Source organism: Podarcis liolepis (genome assembly GCF_965112155.1).
Source record: "Podarcis liolepis genome assembly, chromosome: 7".
Classification (NCBI taxonomy): Eukaryota; Metazoa; Chordata; class Lepidosauria; order Squamata; family Lacertidae; genus Podarcis; species Podarcis liolepis.
In genome coordinates, this window is record NC_139561.1 from 88,961,409 (window position 1) to 88,984,246 (window position 22,838).

Below are 22,838 nucleotides of genomic sequence, written 5' to 3' on the forward strand. Positions count from 1 at the left end.
ACAAGGAAGGGAGGGAAAGCGGGACATTCCAGTTTCAGTTCAGAGACTGGAACGGCTTCTGTAATTCCGCGACTGTCCCTGGAAAACAGGGGTACTTGGAAGGTATTAAGCGGTCCTGTGGTTTGCTAGAACAAGATGTCAAATTTGTTCTCTAAGTCAGGGGTAGGCAAACTAAGACCCGGGGGCCAGATACGGCCCAATCGCCTTCTCATTCTCAATCCGGCCTGCGGACGGTCTGGGAATCAGCATGTTTTTACATGAGTAGAATACGTGCTTTTATTTAAAATGCATCTCTGGGTTGTTTTGGGGGCATAGGAATTCGTTCATTTCCCCCCCAATATATATATATATATATATATATATATATATATATATATATATATAGTCACGCCCCCCACAAGGTCTGAGGGACAGTGGACCGGCCCCCTGCTGAAAAAGTTTGCTGACCCCTGCTCTAAGTCCTTGCCAGTTCATAGCAGTGTGTGTGTGTGTGTGTTAGCAAATGCAACATATCTAAAAGCCTTACGTAAATAAACAGTAAGTTCTTTAGGGAAATACTCCTTGCAGGACAAGCTTGGAGTTTGTGCAAAGCACCATGTGGAGAGCATGTGATCTGCATGCAGAAAGTACCATGTTTGATCCCCAGCAGGTAAGACTGAGAGACAACTCTCTCTGCGATCTCTCTGGAGATCCACTGCCAGCCAGTGCAGCAAATACTGGAGTTATTTTCTATTCTAAATGGGATCCACTATCAAGGCAGCCCCATCAACCTCTCCCTATTTTCCTCTCTCCCTGCTTGCTTTCATCTTCCTAATACATAAACCCACCCCCACAACATTTCTCCAGTGAAAATAGGGATGTTCTATTCCATAATCAAAGGGACGTGGGTGGCACTGTGGGTTAAACCACAGAGCCTAGGACTTGCCGATCAGAAGGTCGGCGGTTCGAATCCCCGTAATGGGGTGAGCTCCTGTTGTTTGGTCCCTGCTCCTGCCAACCTAGCAGTTCGAAAGCACGTCAAAGTGCAAGTAGATAAATAGGTACCGCTCCAGCGGGAAGATAAACGGCGTTTCCGTGCGCTGCTCTGGTTCACCAGAAGCGGCTTAGTCATGCTGGCCACATGACCCGGAAGCTGTACGCTAGCTGCCTCTGCCAATAAAGCGAGATGAGCACTGCAACCCCAGAGTTGGTCACGACTGGACCTAATAGTCAGGGGTCCCTCCAGTATTTCTCCTATGAAAATAAGGACATCCTAAGGAAAAGTGGGACTTTCCGGGATTGGATTAGAAACCGGGACAGCTTCTGTAAACCCAGAGCTGTCCCTGGAAAAAAGGGATACTTGGGTCGGTCTGCTAATGCTCCAAATATATGCAGTGACTACATTATTACATGAGCACTGTTCCACAGCATTCAATATTTTCATTTACATACACTCATTCGAAATAAGATGGGTTTATGAAGCAATTCTATATCCTCCCACCATGCTGACGAAGAATTCTACGAAACAGTAGTCACTGTTCAGCGTCGGACATCATATTTGCTGAATACACAAAGCTTCACAGCTTGTCTTTCATCCTACGAAGTCTGGTCCCTCGCTTCATTTAAAGATTTTCAGAGACGTTGAAACAAAAGATTTCATTTTGTACATGTTATGTTTTGAAGGAATTCTATAAAGATTGTCTATTGCATATGTACATGTGGTCATCGTGTTGCCTAGACATTGCTAACCAAATAGATGCTAATCGTTATTATTATTATTACTAGTGGCAGCAATAGTACTAGAAGCAAAGTGCCCAACTTGCAGTTCAGTCCAAAGTGCTCTGCTCTCCTCACCGCAAGCTTGTGTCCTGGTGGGCTTCCTCGTTTGCAGACGGACGCCTCTCCCAAGCCCCTGCCTTTGACAGTGGGGTTCCCTGCATCTTCTCTTCCTTCACCATCTTCTACAGCTACATGGCCAGCAGGGTGAATCCTGCCCTAATGAGCCTGCTCGTCACGTATGTAGAACGAAGCATCGATCTGACAAGAGAATCACTCCCGGCACTGCCAGAAGAGAAGAGCGAGGAACCTGGAAAATCCATCACGATTAGCATCTGAAGGAGAAACAGCTCTGCGGCGGGCGAGCCCTGCCTGACCAGGGAATCCTGGCTCAATTACGTGGACCCCCTTTCTGGGGGACTCCACAGCACCCTTGGCTTTGCTTTTCTTTCTCTCGCCAAGCATTTAAAGCACGCTTTCCCCCCACCCCAAAGGAATCCTGTAGTTTGTTGAGGGTGCTAGGGAATCATTTGTTGTTTAGTCGTGTCCGACTCTTCGTGACCCCCTGGACCAGAGCACGCCAGGCCCTCCTGTCTTCCACTGCCTCCCACAGTTTGGTCAAACTCATGCTGGTAGCTTCAAGAACACTGTCCCACCATCTCGTCCTCTGTCGTCCCCTTCTCCTTGTGCCCTCCATCTTTCCCAACATCAGGGTCTTTTCCAGGGAGGCTTCTCTTCTCATGAGGTGGCCAAAGTCTTGGAGCCTCAGTTTCAGGATCTGTCCTTCCAGTGAGCACTCAGGGCTAATTTCCTTAAGAATGGATAGGTTTGTTCTTCTTGCAGTCCATGGGACTCTCAAGAAGAAGAAGAAGAAGAAGAGTTTGGATTTGATATCCCGCCTTTCACTCCCCTTCAGGAGTCTCAAAGCGGCTAGCATTCTCCTTTCCCTTCCTCCCCCACAACAAACACTCTGTGAGGTGAGTGGGGCTGAGAGACTTCACAGAAGTGTGACTAGCCCAAGGTCACCCAGCAGCTGCAGGTGGAGGAGCGGAGACACGAACCCGGTTCCCCAGATTACATGACTACCGCTCTTAACCACTACACCACACTGGCTCTTCTCCAGCATCATAATTCGAAAGCATCAGTTCTTCGGCGATACTACAGTTCCCAGAATTATTTGAATGTGCTTTAAATGTGTAGATGGCAGGGTCCCTTCCATACGTACAATTATCTGATTCTACAAAGCCGTTCTAAACACAGAAGGATCAGGCTGGCCTTTTAAACAGACAGGATATATCCAGGGGATGCGAGATCCATCGAGCACCGGCACCAGCCGTGAAATTTTATATATTTCCTTGCTACTCCCATTTTATTAGTCACCCAATAAATAAAGAAAAGATATATATTCTCGGCGACAGGCAATGATAGCGTGGAACAAAATTAAACACGCAATGAAGTCGGCAACTCAAACAAGAAAACCAATAAAATCCAAGCCAGGAAGAATTCAGCAATAAAATATCTAGCCCAACATGCAACAAACGCCTGGGACTCTCAGCCCATCAGCAACCGATTCTGCGAATCCATCAGCAGAGCGCAGCCACACGCACCCCAGAATAGCTGGAAACTGACCAATCACCATCTATGTGCAGAGAACAAAACAACATCATGCTAAATAAATAACTAAACCGGGTGTTCAAAGGTCTTAAAAAGCCTGGGGTAATTTATTTCACCAAGTATTCCCTTGGCACTGAAAATGTGTTAAAATAGGCACCAGGAGAGTCTCTCTCGGGAGAGCATTCGTCAGGTGGTGGTAATACTCAGAAGAGGGCCTCTGTAGATTATGGGATGGGGAACCTGTGGCCCACTGGTTAGACTACAACTCCCATCATTCCTCTCTCCAACGGCCATGTTCTTTAGGTCAGCCTTTCGCCACTTGAGCCCAATTCTGGACTACAATTCCCATGAGGCCCCAGCCAGCAGTACGGCTGTAGACCAACCAGGGACGGGGTACCCTTTTCAACAGGGGGCCACATTCTATTCCGGGGAAAATTCCAGGGGCCACATGCCAGGTGAAATATACTCAGAGTCGAGAGTGGATTTCATGCTCTTTATTCAGCTCATGGTGATGAGGAGGAATGGAAGTTCCCCCAGAATGTCTGCTTTATATACATTAGTTACACAATGGGCCCCACGTGATTGGCTAATTCCGGGATTCTCCTGTAGGCCAATCAGGTTGCAGATTCACTTCCACCTGGAGCTGGATTGGGTGGCTCCTGTGGACCAATCAGACTGCTGCATTCTGAATCCTATTGTTCTAGGACCAATCAAACTGCTGCCTTTTGGATCCTATTCAACTCAGTACATAACACCAGGTCAGAGGTCAAAGTGGGTGGGAAACTGGAGCAAAGTTTACCTAGTTAGCACAGAGAGAGAAACACTTAACTGTGCAAAAAAAGAAAAGAAAGTACAATACCCTTAACTGAGTAAAAAAATGAAGAGGCATTCTCAGAGGTCATGGACAAATTCCAGCCAGGCAAAACCAATCAAGGTGGGTGCAGAGCAGGGCTGGTGGGGGTGTGGTTAGGGAAGGGGCGTCCCAGGGGCCAGATAAGAGTTTGCAGCCACAATCAGCCTAAAGTTCTAAGGCTCCTCACCCCGCCACACATTTTCTTCATGATGTTTTTGGGAGTGATTGCAAGCTGCCAGGGCTGCAGCTTCTATTGAGATTTGCTCCTGGAGCCCAGAAGACACAGCTCCCGGGGTTTATGGATTAATAATAATAATAATAATAATATAATTTATTATTTATACCCCGCCCATCTGGCTGAGTTTCCCCAGCCACTCTGGGCGGCTCCCAATCGAGTGTTAAAAACAATACAGCATTAAATATTAAAAACTTCCCTAAACAGGGCTGCCTTCAGATGTCTTTTAAAGATAAGATAGCTGCTTATTTCCTTTACACCTGAAGGGAGGGCGTTCCACAGGGCGGGTGCCACTACCGAGAAGGCCCTCTGCCTGGTTCCCTGTAACCTCACTTCTCACAATGAGGGAACCGCCAGAAGGCCCTCAGCGCTGGATCTCAGTGTCCGGGCTGAACGATGGGGGTGGAGACGCTCCTTCAGGTATACTGAGTCAAGGCTGTTTAGGGCTTTAAAGGTCAGCACCAACACTTTGATTTGTGCTCGGAAACGTACTAGATAAAGGAGAATTACCAAGCCCTACAGCATTGTCCAGCGGAAAGAGAAGGGCTTACCTAGTGAACCGTGTTCCATTTCAGAAAAGGAGGCAGCGAGAGATTAACGCAGATTTGACTCACAACAAAGGGGTGGGGGGCGAGGGAGGGGGTAAATTAGGCAAAATTAAATGGATCTTTTTCTCGCTAATTCGCAGACTGGCGTCCAAAGGGGATTGCGAATCAGCAAAGCCTCATTAGAGAGGTGCGCAGTGTAATACTTTCTAACTCAGCAGGGTGTTGTTCCACGCTGGGAGAAACAGGCGCATTTTCACGGCCAAGGACAGGCCCAGGTGCTTTGCCACCCTGTGCCCTGCAATCCTGTGTCCCAGGATCGCTTGCAAAATGGCACAGAGGATGTCAGATTCCAAAGCGCAGGACACAGACTGCCGGCGTCAGCCTCCCTAGAATGCAGAGCAGCTCCCAGCAAATGCTTGGGGTCCATGCTTCAATTTTTGCACTTTTGTATGCAAGTTGGCATAGATGTGGCTCCCAGACAGTCCCTCATCCAGGCACTAACCAGACCCCGACCTGCTGGGCTCCAACCAGGTGGGGAGTCTTCCCAGTAAGGGAGAGAGATTCAATTCAGTTCAATTTTCAGGCACCTTTCCTACCTAAGCAGCACCTTCCGGAAACAAGATGCAAACTGAGACACAGTTGTCCTTTGAAATTTACATGCCTCTGAATTTTGTGCTGCCGTTCTCCACAATTTTGTGCTGCCGTTCTGTCCATCTACAGAAATGTGTGGACAGGGTGTGTGCGTGCAAAATGCCATGCAAAGATATGTGCGCTAGGAGAAATTCACACTAGAATACTGATGACATTTCACAAGGACTTATTTTTTTAAAAAAAAAGTCATAGAAAATGGAGAAAATGGGAGACACCAAAACTAAATGATCCATGCACCCATAACCTGCAGACCACACCCTTTCGGTCCATGCAAGCTTCAAAGAGGCACATCCATTGATGATGGTTCATAAACAAACATACTTTGGGTGGGGTGTCAGTTTGGATGACACTCGTAGGTCTCTTCCAAACCTGGGGTCCTGTGTAAGCAATAAGAGGATACCAGCTCAACCAGTTTCTTTGTTAAGGTAGTGGACTTAGCCAGCCAAGTACACCCATTTACATATCCAAAAAGGTTGCCCTGTTGCCATAGAGACAAGCCAGGGAAACTTCCCTTATCCACTTGGAAGCAACATCACCTTGTAAGGTAGAAGAACCATAGCCAGAGCTTGAGGTTTGAGTTTTGGCTACTGCTGGAAGCTGAGGGCACAGAGTTGTGTTTTGCTTGGGGCTTCCCTGGCAACTGAGTGAGGAGGTAAGATCTGTTGGGGTGTCAGTGCTGTGAGCCTCTCCCATCCTATGCTCAGGTTGTATACCTGTGTAAATAAAACCCTATATCCTAAAGATATCACAGTGTCCATTGACCTTCATTCCAAGTTAGCCGAACCCTAGGTAAGTGCAGGCAACGTTGGAGTCTCTCGCCACTCTGAGATTGGGGTGCACACAACATTGGTGTCAGAAGTGGGGGGTTGTGTTTCCTGGAGGAGGAACTGGCAGTGAGGTGTGCCTGAGTTAAGATGGAGAGACAGAGACGTGTTCTGCTCTCTGCCGGACTCAAAGCTGCGGCTTGGGACTTCCCTGGAAACTTAATGGGGAAGCAAGAACTGTTGGAAGGTTGATGCTGTGATCCACTTCATCCTTTGTAAGCGCTGGAACCCCGGAGTCTCTCAATGCTCAGAAACTGGGGTGCACACAACAATATAAAACGAGGGGACTTCAGAGCCAAAGAACAAGAGACGTTCCATATACCACTACTCTAGCATTGACAGAGGGAGGGAGTCCGGATTTCTAAGAGGGAAACTTCCCTCTTTCCTTCTTTTTCACCTGAGCTTCCGTTTCCACCGAGGAAGGTGGCAAATTGGATCAGAGATTGCAAGGCAACGGTGGCCATAAACCTTTCTCAGGTTGCGACTGACCCTGCCAGTTCTGAGGTACTTCATTAGCAGCAACTGGGAGAGAAACTGGGGGGGGGGGTCACAAAAGCATGATTAAGGAAGCCTCAGGCATTGACGCAGGAGGAGAGATTATGAGAGCGCGGTATTTATAGCTTGGGGGAATGGGTGAGAGCCAGATGGGCCTTGGGGTGGCGGCACTAAATATTGCACGGGTGCAAGGTGGATAGAGGATCACCTCTCTCTCTCTCTCCCTCCCCTCCCCCTCTCTCCTCTGGGCTGCAGGAGGGGGAGGCATGAAAGAGATTTTTTTCACGCCTCCTCTGAGGCAACTCTCACACATACGCATCTGCTGTTCAGTAGCAGATTGCGACTTGCTACTAGGCCATGTGGTGTATCAGATTTGGATTTTGGCAGGAAAAATCTCGCACGCAGCATGGGTCGCTCTTCTGCGTTTGGCATGTGCCTGCCATGCGGAGCCAAATGATCTAGGTGCCTGCCTGCATGTGCTCTTACCTCTGAGCATGGACAGAGATGAACACAATTCCCATTAGAATTCCCACCCCCAAACCCAATTCATTGCACACTTATTTCAAGTGTCTCTTGGCAATGTTTAAGAAAAGACCACCTTCTACCGGTCCACATATTGTATCACAGTGTGGTACGTTGGCTTGACAGCCACGGACAGAAAGTCTCTACAGAGGGTGGTGAACAAAGCACATGATATCATGGGCTGTCCCCTGAGCCCGCTAGATGACATCGCAAGGGACCGTTGCCTTAGGAGAGCGAGAAATATTCTCGGGGACGATTCACACCCTGGCGAGCACCTCTTTAATCTTCTAGCCTTGGGCAGGAGATATAGAAGTATAATCAGTCGTACCAACAGGCTAAAAAAACAGTTTCTATCCGTGGGCTGTTAGGCTGCTGAACGGAAAATAATATAGTGCCACTGACTTTGTGTCGGTGTGTTGTGCGACAAGCACACAGAGTGCAATGAGATTGAGTGTTTGTGGGGGGGGGGAGGCTTGGTTAATTTCATTGTACACAGGTTGTACATTGACAATAAAGTTACAGTGGACGCTCGGGTTGTGAACATGATCCATGCGGGATGCACATTTGCAACCCACAGCGTTTGCAACCCGCATCTGCACACATGGAGGTTGTGATTTGGTGCTTCTGCGCATGTGCAAGGGGTGATTTAGCATGTCTGCACATGCGTGACAGTTAAAACCTGGAAGTAACCCATTCCGGTACTTGCAGGTTTCGGCAGTCCGCAACCCGAAAAAAATCAACCTGAAGCAGCTGTAACCTGAGGTATGACTGTATTATTATAAAAAGTCACATACTGGATCTAGCCCATTTGCAGCAGTCGTCCATCGAGGTACTCACAAACAGGGTTTTAAAAGGTCAACCTGGTATACTGCTCTTGAATATGGAGGGTCCATATCTCTTCCATAGCCGGCAGCTGCTTAAACAAATTTGTCCGATCGTTTTCCAGAGCCGCTGCAGCTGATGGGTCATAAATATGCCTTGTGGAGTCTGCTCCATAAACTGACAACGCATTTTCCAGCTGATATGACTGGCACTCCTGTAAAAGCCCTTGCTGATCTCTGGAACATCTCATTGGCCAGGGTCGTTGCCCCTGAGTGCCCTCTCCCACTTTGTGGAGCCAGTTTGGCTTCCTGGTATACTAGAGCTTACGGTGAGGAAACAAGCTGGGAGACAGCTCGGACGCGAGTAGAGGGAAGCTCGGGTGAAGTGCAATTGCACAGTGTTGAGGGCTCATCATCGAGCCTACCTAGTGGCAGCGAAGGCAGCAAAGAAGGCAAAGAGTGTGTCCTCAATGTGCTGTCCGGCAGAGCTTTTCCAGGTGGTGTGGGGTCTCTTACAGTCTGGCCCTGTTAAGTTGTGGGTGAACATATCAGACAACACAGCGATTCTTCAACAGCTCTTGTTTATTCAGAGGCCAGAACAGAACTGAGCTGAAGGGTTCAGCCAGCCTGCTTATATAGAGCTCCACTAGAACGCAACAGTAACCATTTTCTGTAACTATCCAATCACTGAACGTCACTTTCGATCCTTCATTTGCATAACTATCTACAGTATCCCCCTGCTGGCCCAGGGTGAGAACTTCAGTACATAACAGGCCCAGAGGTAGAACCAAGAGTAGTTCACTGTAACTCATTTGCAAAGCATTTTGAGGCCAAAATCCTCAACATTTTGCAGGAGGGGGTGGTTCCTGCCTGCATGAAGGAGGCCATGGCAGAATCACTCCTCAAGAAATCCTCCCTGGATTTGGAAAATCAAAGATGGCAATCTTCCCTTCTTGTGCAAGGTTCTTGAGCAGGTGGTTGTGGACCAGATCCAGGCACTCTTGGAGGAAACTGATTTTCTAGATGCATTTCAATTGGGGGTACAGGCCTGGTTTGGGCATGGAAACTGCTTTGGTATGATGATCTCTGTCGGGAGAGAGAGAGGTGGAATGTTTTGCTGTTAATTCTCCTTGACCTCTCAGCGGCTTTTGTTACCATCAGCCATGGTCTCCTTCTGGAGTGGCTGTCCGAGTTGCGGGTGGCAGCGCTTTGCAGTAGTTCTGGTCCTATTTGGATGGTCATTTCCAGAGGGTGATGCTTTGCCCCATGGGTCCTTCACTGTGGGGCTCTTCATGGTTCAATTTTATCCCCTATGCTGTTTAACTTCTACATGAAACCACTGTGTGGGTTTCCATTGTCAGTAATAAGCTGATGACATACAGCTCCAGTTTTCCTTTACATCTTCAGGTTTGGCAGTGGATGTGCTGGACCATTGTCTTGCCTTGATAATGGCCTGGATGGGAGCCAAAAAACTGAAGCTCAATCCAGATAAGGCTGAGGCTCTGTTGGTGGGCAGTTCCATAGACCGGACGGCTGGGAGGTTGCCTGCTCTTGATGGGGTTCCACTTCCTTTGAAGGACCTGGTAGCTTGGGGGGCACTTCTGAATTTTTCGCTGTTGCTTGAGTCTCAAGTGGTGTCAATGGCACAGAGGACCATCCATCAGCTTTGGCTGGTGGCCCAACTATATGGACAGGGATAGTTTGCCTTCCATCATCTATGCTTTGGTAATCTCTAGGTTAGATTACTGCAACACGTTATACGTAGGGCTGCTTCTGAAGACGGTTCAGAAACTAGGCCGCTATGAAGTATAATTTTCATTTTATTTTTGAAAAAACACTTTTTTTAAAAGGATCTGGTGCACATGGTTGCATTGTTTTGTGCTATATGGTTGCATGACAGCCATATTTTCACAGAGGGGATGGAGAGAGCAAAATCATTAGGAGAAGTCAACATTTTACTCGAGAGCTTACTGAACTTTTTGCCCCATCAATTATTTCAAATAAAAGGTAAAGGTAAAGGTACCCCTGACCATGAGGTCCAGTCACGGACGACTCTGGAGTTGCCCGCTCATCTCACTCTATAGGCCGAGGGAGCCAGCGTTTGTCCGCAGACAGTTTTTCTGGGTCATGTAGCCAGCATGACTAAGCCGCTTCTGGTGAAACCAGAGCAACACATGGAAACACCGTTTACCTTCCCGCTGCAGTGGTACCTATTTATCTACTTGCACGTTGACATGCTTTCGAACTGCTAGGTTGGCAGGAGCAGGGACCGAACAACGGAACTCACCCCATCGCGGGGATTCGAACCGCCAACCTTCTGATCGGCAAGCCCTAGGCTCTGTGGTTTAACCCACAGCACCACCCATGTCCCTTATTATTTCAAATAGTGGAACACAACTCTGGCTCGTGCAGAATTAGAGTTAGAGAGATTGTCCAGAAGCCCATGTCCTCTGCACAGTTCCTAGCCCCGTGAGTTCGCCCTCCCCATCATTGCTGCTGCCTCCGAGGTAGCTTGGTTTTCTCCCAGTTGTGAAATAAAAACGGCACTGCAAGGAACGATGGCAGTTTGACACCTGTCAAGGCTGCAAGAGTGAATTGCGGCCCAAATGAATGTTTGCAAGGATGATTGGCAGCTAGAATTAGCAGTGGCCCTCTGATTCACAGTCTATTTCTGATTTGGCCCTCGGTGCTGAATAAGAGTCATTCCTCTCTCCCCCACCCCAATAAAACATACACCTTGTCACACGTTTGCACCCACAAATGTCTCCTAGGCTTTGAGCAGCGCCCCAGGACCTGCTGGTACAATGATGCAACCTCAACTTGTGCTTTTTAGTTTAGAAAGACAAGCAACAAGTACGGTAACTGTCTGCTGTTTAAGAGGAGTGTGAAATGTTGAACAGAAATCCCAGTTAAAGCAGATGCTTCTCTTTCCTGCCGCCACCAACAAAATTATTCCTTTGCCTCCACCAGCTGTGTTACGGGTGCAAATTCAAGAGGTGTAGTTTTCCTCCCTCGACCCATGAAATGCAGGAGATCTACCTGGTGAATTTTTGGTTCATGCACTGCTATAACCTGCCTGGTATGCACACACACACACACATCTCCAGTCAATGCACAGGTTTGAATAAAATACTGTATTAACAGATACCTTAAAAGATGAAAAGCAGGCTGACACGTTCTGCCTGCCATCAATGGCTTGTTAGGGAGAGAGATGAAATAGTCTCGCCGCACCTCTAGGAGATGTTTTAATAAATTATGTTCACTAGTATTCTGCCCTTCACAACAACCCTGTGAGGGAGCTCTGTACCATCACCCAGATATTAGATCTTGCAAGCTGACCTGACTCCTGGTGAGTTTCACAGCAGAGCTAAGATTTGAACTGGGATCAGAGGCCCACAGCTTTCATCATTCTCTTGTGCTTAACCTGGAAGAGGGAACTTACACCCAAGCTTTTCTGAACCAGCCATCTCAACATCTAGATTCTAAACACGGAGCAAGAAATAAGCAGGATCGATCAAAAGAGGGAGAAGGAATCCTCTCCCTATTGTGCCCATTTTGCAGGTGGGGAAACTGAGCAAGGCAAGCAGCAGAACATCGTAGGGCTGAGCATTGGTGGGGTCTCCCGCTCTGCCAACAATAAGACCACCACCCCAACAATAATAACACACACACACAACTGCACGGAGCCCCTCAGAAGGCTAGAGGCCGTGGGAATGAGTCCTCCAGCCACCTTCTCTGACTCTCTCAGATTCAGGGACCTCCTAGCTGCAGCCTTTCTCCACCTGTGGGTCCCCAGATGTTGTTGAACTACAACTCCCATCACCCCTCGCTAGCAAGGCCAGAGCTCAGGGATGATGGGAGTTGTAGTCCAACAACATCTGGGGACCCACAGGTGGAGAACTGCTGTAAGTGCAAGCCACTCACTCAGCCAACCCAGATCTTGCATCCGGCAACCGAAACCATGACACCACCAGACACAATAGTTACAAGCGCTATAATAAGAACAAGTTTGCGTCCAGTTCCTTTCAGCCCACCTCCCCCAGTGCTTGGTCTACCCTACAAGACAACTCACAAGATTGGCAAAATGGCTGCGGGGCTGGAATTGGCATGCCAGGGCCATGAGACAAGCCAAGAGGTGCGCGTTTTTTTTGTTATTATCATTATATATCATCCTCTCCATCTCAAACAAATATCTCCTAGGGAGACAGTCCTTGCCAGGGGACATCCCAGGGTGATGGACTCTGCCTCCAACAAGTTGCCTCCAAGTTGGGGATGGGAGAAGGTGGGAAATGGAGCAGGCAAAAAAATTATGTCACATTGGGAGATTCACTGCACAGCACAGGAGAACATCAAATCCATACCCGCTTTAAGGCACCTACACGTCTCACTTCTGTCATTTGGAAAGTGTCCCCCCCCCCTTCTTAATGTGGGGGGGGGGAGTTGAGGAGGGAAAGTCCCCCTGGTTTTGGGATCCGGGCAGTTGCGCATTTGATGTGAATTGTTTTCTGGGGAGGGGGAAATCTCCTCTCGTCTCCCAGGTTTGGAATCTGAAACATATAAACAACTGATGGTTTTTAGGGTGTGTTGAGACACTTATGGCTCAATATGGTTGCTGAACCAGAGGGGAAAGGGGCTTGCTCCCCTCGGAACTGCAGGGCTCCAGCTCCCACGAACTACTTTTGGCCAGGCGAAAATTCAGTTTGTTTATGTGCAGGATCCAGCCTCCTCTCCCAACCCGGCGTTGGTTTCTCTTAGTCCAGGATGTGGCCATTGTGGAGCCCAAATCACTCAGACTGAACTAGACTGAACCGGGGAGTGGGGACGCACACGCGCCTATTCCACTCTGTCAGAGTATATTGAACGGCAGCCAGAAATAATTCTTATTTATCATATTTTTTTAAAAAATTTTTAAAAAGTTTGGGGTGGAGGAGTGGGTAACGCATGCATGTCTCTGCAAAAGCGAGGTGGTGGCAGCGGCGAATTATCTTCTGAGATCCTTCAAAACTGAAGGTGGTGTCTATAGCAACTGTCCTAGCTAGAAAGATATGTGAGATGGGGGACGTAAAGAAGGATGGAGGGGGAAAGTGTGGGGTGGATTTTTTTTTAATCATAATATTATTGAGAATTCAATTACAGAAAGGAATCTTGGTACAATATTTTTAATTGTTTTTTTAAAAAGGCGGGTAGGGACCTCGACACCATGGTACCAGGTTTTAATTTTTTAAAAGTGAGTAGGAATTTTGGAGCTGGATTTTCATTTCTTTTCATATATATGTTTCATAGCGAGTGGAGGAATTAATCACACCTCGACGCCGTATTTTAGCTAAGCACGGCTAAAACGGCACACGTTTCCAGGGCGAGGCAAAGAGGTCTCTCTCTTTATCCCAATGGTGTCAACACAACCGGATCTACAATTGGTAGGTGGTGGGGAATGCCCTCAGGAGGCCGGAGCCTCGCGGCCCCCACCCGCCCCCGAGGGTGCTATCATGTGGCGATCGCTGACCGGCACCAGGATGTGGCTCAAATTTGCAAGTGTCTGGCGCGCGGTGCCCGGAGAGGAAGGAACGCGAAGGGACCCGAGAGTCAGCGGCGATGAAGAACGACAGAGAGAGTAAGAAGTAAACGGGAACAGGGAGGGAGGGAAGGCTCAAGACAGCCCGTGGTCCCGATCCTGATCGACAGCGGATCACCCAGAGACCCAGAAGCTCCCCAACACACACTACTCCCCCGCCATCGGATCAATCCAAGCAGGAAAAGGGGATTTGGGTAGGTGGGTGGCGGGGAGGAAATGAAGGCACAGGAACCCCTCTCTCTGTTTCCCCGACACGCACACGCACGCACACACGATCCTCTGCCCCGCGAGCGGAAAAGGACCCCCCCCCCCACGTCGCCCCAGCACCTACCTTCCTCTGCGCCTCCTCTCAGAGAGAACCCACAGCTGTGGCTGAGCCAAGCCGGTCACTTCCTCGCCATGGTCTTTCTCTCGCGCTCTCTGCCCGCCGCCCTCCTCCCCACGTTGTTCTTCAGCAGGGCTGGGCGCCGTGTGCGAGGGCTGGGAGCCGTGCCTAACACGAAGGGGGGGGCGGTGGAAGCCCGAGAGCCCCAGATCCTGGTCGCTGCCCCCACCAGCCAGAGAGTGTCCCTTCCTCGGAGCCAGAGACAAGAGAGAGATGGAGAGCGAGCCCGCCTCTGGTGAAAGGAGGAGGAGGAGAGAAGGGGAGGGGCAGCGCTGGTGCGGGGTGGGGGGGGAGGTTGTGGGAAGAGAGAAATGAGCCCTCAGGACCCACAGAAAGAAGCTATGGGGCGGGAGGGGGGTGCAAGGAAACCCCCGCCGCCAGCGGGAAAGGGAAGCGATGCAACTCTGCCCAAGCTGGGTGGTGGTTAGCAGAGCCCACGTTGCCAGGGAGTGTGGCCGAGGCGTGAGAGCTGCGTGGAAGAACGCCAAGTCTGCCGCTTCGCCATGCCCGGATCGGGTCCAGGTTTCTGCTCAAGGCAGCCCCAGCCACCCACCCACTCGAGCAGGCGGGCAGCTCCCTTCGCCCCCAGCAAATCAGTACCACGGTGAGTCTGGACAGAGAATAGCCATTTCAGCACCAGGAAGCGGTGGACAGCTCCCGCAGACCGGACAGCGCATCCAATGTATTTGGGGAAGGGGGCGTTGGAGAGAGAGGGCGCGACTCGCATTTTAACAGTGCAAAATTTGGTATCTCTGTATTATTGCTTCTAAAGTTGTGTTTAGAAAGGAAGGAACACGAGAGTCGCATCCACTTCAAAATAGAAATAAAAAGATGGTTTGACGGTTGTGGGCAGCTGGGTATGAGGCTGAAAACCTTTGGTTTAAGCCCCAGCTCAGGCCCATGAACTAGCTAGCCTTGGGCAGCTATCCGCACAGGCACGAATACACAGACTTCTTATTCAGCCTCTGTTCTTCTATCTGTAAAATGGAAATAAGGTTCATTGGCCAAGGCCTTTGCAAAGGCAAGAATGAGCGTTGGGCAAAAGAACCATCAGACAGAGTCTGTTGATCCCTGGAGAAAAGGAAAAGTAAGGACTGAGGATTACTCTTACTAGCTCATTGTTTGTAAACGCGCAGTACCTTTTTTATGAACTAGCTGCAATGTGTGACTTAAAGCCTTGCAAAGACAGTGCCTCTGTTTTATTTTTGCAGTTTATGTTAATGCACAGGTGGGTTTTTTTAATTGACTCGAGACGTCTTGTACTGAAAATCTGAATAAAATTATTCAAAAATGGGGAGAACATGCAACTGGAGAAAATAATAATAATATTATAATAATTTATTATTTATACCCCGCCCATCTGGCTGGGTTTCCCCAGCCACTCTGGGTGGCTCCCAACAAAATATTAAAATACAGTAGTCCGTCAAACATTAAAAGCTTCCCTAAACAGGGCTGCCTTCAGATGCCTTCTAAAAGTCTGGTAGTTGTTGTTCTCTTTGACATCTGCTGGGAGGGCGTTCCACAGGGAGGGCGCCACTACCGAGAAGGCCCTCTACCTGGTTCCCTGTAGCTTTGCATCTCGCAGGGAGGGAACCGCCAGAAGGCCCTCTTAGCTGGACCTCACTGTCCGGGTAGAACGATGGGGATGGAGACGCTCCTTCAGGTATACTGGGCCTTTGAGGCTGTTTAGGGCTTTCAAGGTCAGCACCAACACTTTGAATTATGCTCAGAAATGTACTGGGAGCCAATGTAGGTCTTTCAAGACCGTTGTTATGTGGTCTCTGCAGCCGCTCCCAGTCACCAGTCTAGCTGCCGAAAACAAGGCCATTTCCTTTTTTAAAAAATAAAATATTTATTATTATTTTTTTGAAATATAACAGTAAAATTGAAAAAGAAAAAAGAAAAATACAAAATAAAAACAGTTAAAAACATACATTTTTTCTTTTACTTATTTTCTTTTAGCTTATTTCCCGGACCTCCTCATACTTCCCTTTTTTGTATTCCACTTCAATTTATTGGTTCAGCAAATCCTTACCATTAGATTTTAACCCATTTATAACCCTTTTTTCATATTCTCTTAAATAAAAAGATAGCGTTGCTTCTTCACTTAAAATATGTCCATCCATACTGCAAGATCACAAGAAGGAGGCATTGCTCAGAGTTGCACATCTGTGCAGCTAGGCCTGTTCTAGGGCCACCAAACACCTTAATCAGCTCTAGTCTCTGGCTTCTGGCTTGGGGCCAGGGGGCAGGTGGGGAGCAAAAATGAAGGAGGAGAGTAGTTGTCCCCATTTATTTAATTTGGGTGTTCCCGATGCTCAGAATCCACCTCCAAAGAACTGGTTTAACATTTTTATGCCTCCTCCCCAACAAGAAAACTGTGCAAACTGGCTAAGACTGATGGGAACTGCCGTCCAAAACATCTGGAGGTTGCCTTGTTAGGGAAGGGGCTGGCACATCTGAAAGTTACTTAAAAGACATTCCTAAAGATCTGCACCATTTCTTGGGTTGGAGAAAAAAGCACTTCATGTGTATCTTGTGCATGATATTTAATATGCCTTTGAATTCTGGTGCTGGAGGAAACTCTTGAGAGTCCCATGGACTGCAAGAAGATCCAACCTCTCCATTCTGAAGGAAATCAGCCCTGAGTGCTCACTGGAAGGACAGATCCTGAAGCCGAGGCTCCAAGACTTTGGCCACCTCATGAGAAGAGAAGACTCCCTGGAAAAGACCCTGATGTTGGGAAAGATGGAGGGCACAAGGAGAAGGGGATGACGGAGGACGAGATGGTGGGACAGTGTTCTCGAAGCTACCAGCATGAGTTTGACCAAACTGCGGGAGGCAGTGGAAGACAGGAGTGCCTGGCGTGCTCTGGTCCAGGGGGTCTCGAAGAGTCGGACACAACTAAATGACTAAACAACAACAATCAAGATTGTGAACACTCTCTGCTATATATCAACAATGGTATATATGTTTACACACGAACACACACTACATATATAGATATAGAACATGTAAATTGCCCAAGGCAACCACAATACGGTGCCCTGAAAAATAAGTTTTTGTTTCCTGGTATAGCTTATGCACATTGGAGCAAGTTTGCATAATTCATCTGCTTGCTCTCCTGAGATTTTATTCAACCATGCTCCCGGGCTTCTGAGCTGTCAGCCAGCTGTGTCCACATACATTCAGGCACAACTTCATTGGCATGTGGACTAGAAACTTGTTGTTTTTTAAAAAAAGCAAAAGGCAAATAACAAAACAAAATGCATACACCAGCTTTTATTTCTTTTACCGAAATATCCTGCCATTTCCTCAAGACCTCTCTCCTCCTCCAGAGGGCTTACAATACAATTTTTGTAAAAAAATAGTGTTAAAAAACTAAAAATGGCCACAAGGGGAGGGGATTTAAGCAGCCAAAAGAAAATTCACAGCAGCAGCAAATAAAATTTAGTTGGGGGCCAAAAGATCTATTAGAAATCTATTATGTTGCTGAGCAACATAAGAAGCTCTGGGCGACCACAGGTATGGGTTTTAGTTTAAATATTTAAATATATATTTTTGTATTGCTTCAGTAATTTAAAATTCTCATACTCTTACCTGTAAGTTTGAAACTGATACCTTGTTAGTCAGATGTAGAGGAGTATTTAACAGAACGGAAGAGGCATCATGTTTGATGACCCTATAGGACATATCTTGTATCATACAGTGGTTGACATTTAATTACTTTTCAGAATATGTTTTTAGGGTTTATTGTACTGCTACTCTCCCGACAGGAAGAAAAATCCCATCATAAAATGAGGGGTCTTTAGTGGCCATTTATATATAGTCTCTATTGGTTGAAAAAGTATGAAAATATATTTATCTTGGAAATTCCGTTCCATACTGCCTAAAGTATTTTTTGGTTCTCTATTTGTGGTGCAAATAAAAAACCAACCAATAGAGGTACCAAAACAAAAAACACAAAAAACCCCACAACCCAGTTAAATCTGCAAGATTAAACTTTTATTAAAATGCCTGGATTTATTTTTTTTTAAATGTATTCAGAGTACAGTGGTACCTCGGGTTAAGTACTTAATTCGTTCTGTAGGTCCGTTCTTAACCTAAAACTATTCTTAACCTGAAGCACCACCTTAGCTAATGGGGCCTCCTGCTGCTGCCGCGCCACCAGAGCACGATTTCTGTTCTCATCCTGAAGCAAAGTTCTTAACCCAAGGTACTATTTCTGGGTTAGTGGAGTCTGTAACCTGAAGCGTATGTAACCTGAAGCGTATGTAACCCGAGGTACCACTGTAATGTAACCCACTTAACAAGTTTAGTCTTAAGCAGCATATAAAGAGATGAAATAACTAAATAAGCAAACTTAACAAGGCTATAGCTGCACTGACAGAAATTGGTTCTAACGTTGGCTGTTCAGAGGCCTGCACTGTGGTATGAATTGACAGGAGGTTTTGCACAGGCATAGGGTGGGATAACCAGCCTCGTATAGCCAACATGCTTACGTGTCCAGAGGAGGGCAACCAAAATGGTCAAAGGCCTAGAAAAGATGCCTTATGAGGAACGGCAAAGGGAGCTGGGCATGTTTAGCCTGGAGAAGAGGAGGTTAAGGGGTGATATGATAGCCATGTTCAAATATATAAAAGGATGTCACATAGAGGAGGGAGAAAGTTGTTTTCTGCTGCTCCAGAGAAGCGGACACGGAGCAATGGATCCAAACTACAAGAAAGAAGATTCCACCTAAACATTAGGAAGAACTTCCTGACAGTAAGAGCTGTTCGACAGTGGAATTTGCTGCCAAGGAGTGTGGTGGAGTCTCCTACTTTGGAGGTCTTTAAGCAGAGGCTTGACAACCATATGTCAGGAGTGCTCTGATGGTGTTTCCTTCTTGGCAGGGGGTTGGACTCGATGGCCCTGGTGGTCTCTTCCAACTCTATGATTCTATGATTCTATTCTAAGTCTAATTAAAGCATGAAAGGATTAAGACCATAAAGTAAGCTGTCCTGCCTGGATTTGCTCAGCTTGGGAGGGACTAGGTAATCAGTCCTATTGTTCTCCATTAGTCTATCTGAGATATCTGAGAAGCTCAGTGTGTGAGGAGGTCTGAGCTGGTTGCTGCAGCTCGGACCACATGGCTCTTACAAGCCTCTCTTGAGTTTCTGTACACACAAAAAAGGGAACTTTCACCACTGCAACTAAGCCAAGTTTTACTGCCTGTGCAACTTTTTCTGAATGCTATATGGAAAAGTACATTAATCTGACCTTTGGGTAGTTTGTAAGTAAAGTATTTTTAACTTACCAAACGTGTGGTCTTTTTCTATGCTAGGGAAACTGGGAGGAACTTGGAAGAATCCTCTGAGAATCCTCCGGAAAAACAATCTCTCAAAGGACCTGTTGACGGCATTTTACCATTGCACTGTGGAGAGTGTATTAACTTATGGTCTGTGTGTGTGGTTTGGGAGCTGCACGGCCAGGGGGGAAAACGGTGCTATCCAGGGTTGTAAAGACTGCAGAGAGAATAATTGGGTGCACTCTTCCCACCTTAGATCAAATCTATGCTGTCAGGTGCCATAAAAAAGCGGCAGAGATAGCGCGGGATAGTATGCACCCCGGAAATGATCTCTTTCAGCTTCTGCCTTCTGGAAGAAGGTACAGGGTTATAAAGACCAGGACTAGCCGCCTGAGAAACAGTTTCTACGCAAATGCAATTCTGGTTCTAAACGCAGCATAAGGGGTCTCTATAGTATAGTGTATTTTAAAATGGGGTTTCAGAGTTTTTAGGGGTTTTTGAATGTTTTATGTAGTTTTTCAATTGCATTGTTCTGCATGGGACATTGACAATAAAGATATCGTATATCAAAAGGCACAATTCCTCCCAAACATCCTGTATTTCCCCGCTTTACTCTGCTGCATATTCTGTGATTTTTAAATCTCTATTGGGGTTCTCTCACCTAAGAGTACCTGCCCCAAACTTGGGTCTTGGCATCCAAGAATTCATCTTTCTATTATTATTATTATTATTATTATTATTATTATTATTATTATTATTATTATTTTCTTCTCCTGCATCACCTGATTCTCCCATATGCATGCAAAGAATTGGCCAGAAGGCACACTGATGATTGATTGATTGATTGATTGATTGATTGATTGCATTTACATTCTGCCCTTTACTCCAAGGAACTCATGGTTCTCCCCCTCCTCATTTAATCCCCACACAACAACCCTGTGAGGTAGGTTAATAATAATAATAATAATAATAATAATAATAATAATAATAATAATAATAATAATTTATTATTTATACCCCGCCCATCTGGTTGGGCTTCCCCAGCCACTCTGGGCAGCTTCCAAAAGAATATTAAAATACTATAATACATCAAACATTAAAAGCTTCCCGAAACAGGGCTGCCTTCAGATGTCTTCTAAAAGCCTGGTAGTTGTTGTTCTCTTTGACATCTGGTGGGAGGGTGTTCCACAGGGAAGGCGCCACTACCGAGAAGGCCCTCTGCCTGGTTCCCTGTAACTTGGCTTCTCTCAGGGAGGGAACTGCCAGAAGGCCCTCGGTGCGGGACCTCAGTGTCCGGGTAGAACGATGGGGGTGGAGACGTTCCTTCAGATATACTGGGCCAAGGCTGTTTAGGGCTTTAAAGATCAGCACCAACACTTTGAATTGTGCTCGGAAACGTACTGGGGGCCCGTGTAGGTCTTTCAAGACCAGTGTTATGTGGTCTCAGGGGCCGCTCCCAGTCCCCAGTCTAGCTGCCGCATTCTGGATTAGTTGTAGTTTCCGGGTCACCTTCAAAGGTAGCCCCACGTAGAGCGCATTGCAGTAGTCCAAGCGGGAGATAACCAGAGCATGCACCACTCTGGCGAGGCTAGGCTGAAAGAGTGACTGGCTCAAGATTAAGGCTTCATGGCCTAGTGGGGATTCGAACCCTGGTCTCCCAGGTCCCCGTCCAACATTCTAACCATTATGCCACACTGCCTCTCACCATGGCTCAGCAGCCTTGCTGAAGCTAAGTAGGTGTGGGTCTGACCTGTTTCTGGATGGAAGGTTCTATGGAAGAAAGGTGGTGCATTTTTTATTTTAATTTTTTTAAGCAGCAGAAGGGGAAAAGGAAGCCATGCAAGGTAAATGGCCAGCTGAAGTAGGAGCCCCTGACGTAAAAGGTTTCCCATCCTGTTGAAACCGTTAATACTTTAATAATTCTTTCAGTCCTCAGTCAGGGGTATATTCAGGCTGTCTGCTGGTGCCCAAACACTCCCTTAGCTGCTTATTTTAAAGCAAAAAAAATTCCAGTCGTGCTGCAACCAAAGACAGCACAGGGATAAATCCTTAAAATGGCCACTAAGGCAGAAAAGGCAAAAAAGACTAAGGGGGGGGGAAGATCTGGTGTCCCATATTCAAAAGAGCAAACACAACTTCTGGAAGAGAAAGGACTTGTCTGAGGAATGAGCACAGGCAGTGGCGTAGCGTGGGGTGTGCAGGGGGGGCCGGCCGCACCGGGAGCAACATCTGGGGGTTAGGGTTAGGGGGCGCAAATCCACGGGTTAGGGGGCGCAAATCCATGGGTTAGGGGGCGCAAATTACTTGCCTTGCCCCGGGTGCTGACAACCCACGCTACGCCACTGAGCACAGGGTCTACTTGTGTGGTTAGAATCTAAAATATATAAAAGGATGTCACATAGAGGAGGGAGAAAGGTTGTTTTCTGCTGCTCCAGAGAAGCGGACACGGAGCAATGGATCCAAACTACAAGAAAGAAGATTCCACCTAAATATTAGGAAGAACTTCCTGACAGTAAGAGCTGTTCGACAGTGGAATTTGCTGCCAAGGAGTGTGGTGGAGTCTCCTCCTTTGGAGGTCTTTAAGCAGAGGCTTGACAACCATATGTCAGGAGTGCTCTGATGGTGTTTCCTGCTTGGCAGGGGGTTGGACTCGATGGCCCTTGTGGTCTCTTCCAACTCTAGGATTCTATGATTCTAAAAGATGTGAAAACTACCATACAGTGGTACCTCGGGTTACATATGCTTCAGGTTACAGACTCCGCTAACCCAGAAATAGTCCTTCAGGTTAAGAACTTTGCTTCAGGATGAGAACAGAAATTGTGCCCCGGTGGCACGGCAGCAGCAGGGTGCCCCATTAGCCAAAGTGGTGCTTCAGGTTAAGAACAGTTTCAGGTTAAGAACAGACCTCCAGAACGAATTAAGTACTTAACCCGAGGTACCACTGTACTTGAAAGCACTAGACCATGGGTAGGCAAACTAAGGCCCGGGGGCCGGATCCAATCCAATTGCCTTCTAAATCTGCCCCGCAGACGGTCCAGGAATCAGCGTGTTTTTACACGAGCAGAATGCGTGCTTTTATTTAAAATGCATCTCTGGGTTATTTGTGGGCCATAGGAATTCGTTCATTCTTTTTTTTCAAAATATAGTCCGGCCCCCCACAAGGTCTGAGGGTCAGTGGACCAGCCCCCTTCTGAAAAAGTTTGCTGACCCCTGCACGAGACTTAGGGATCCAGCAACCACTGTTGAAAATGTCCGCCCTTGATTTGCAAGACAAAT

The 22,838-nt window shown here is 47.3% G+C and overlaps 1 protein-coding gene and 1 long non-coding RNA gene across 2 annotated transcripts in view; one reads left to right on the forward strand and one right to left on the reverse strand.

Moving 5' to 3' along the window:
- SLC8A2 (solute carrier family 8 member A2) overlaps window positions 1-14,529 on the reverse strand; it is a 132,816-nt gene extending 118,287 nt beyond the window's left edge. Inside the window, exon 1 of the mRNA XM_083515788.1 lies at window positions 14,222-14,529. The gene's annotated coding sequence lies outside the window, so the exon portion shown is untranslated. The remainder of the gene's footprint in view (window positions 1-14,221) is intronic.
- The window catches only part of LOC310712756, a 102,221-nt gene that overhangs the window by 13,656 nt on the left and 65,727 nt on the right, over window positions 1-22,838 (forward strand). The window lies entirely within an intron of this gene.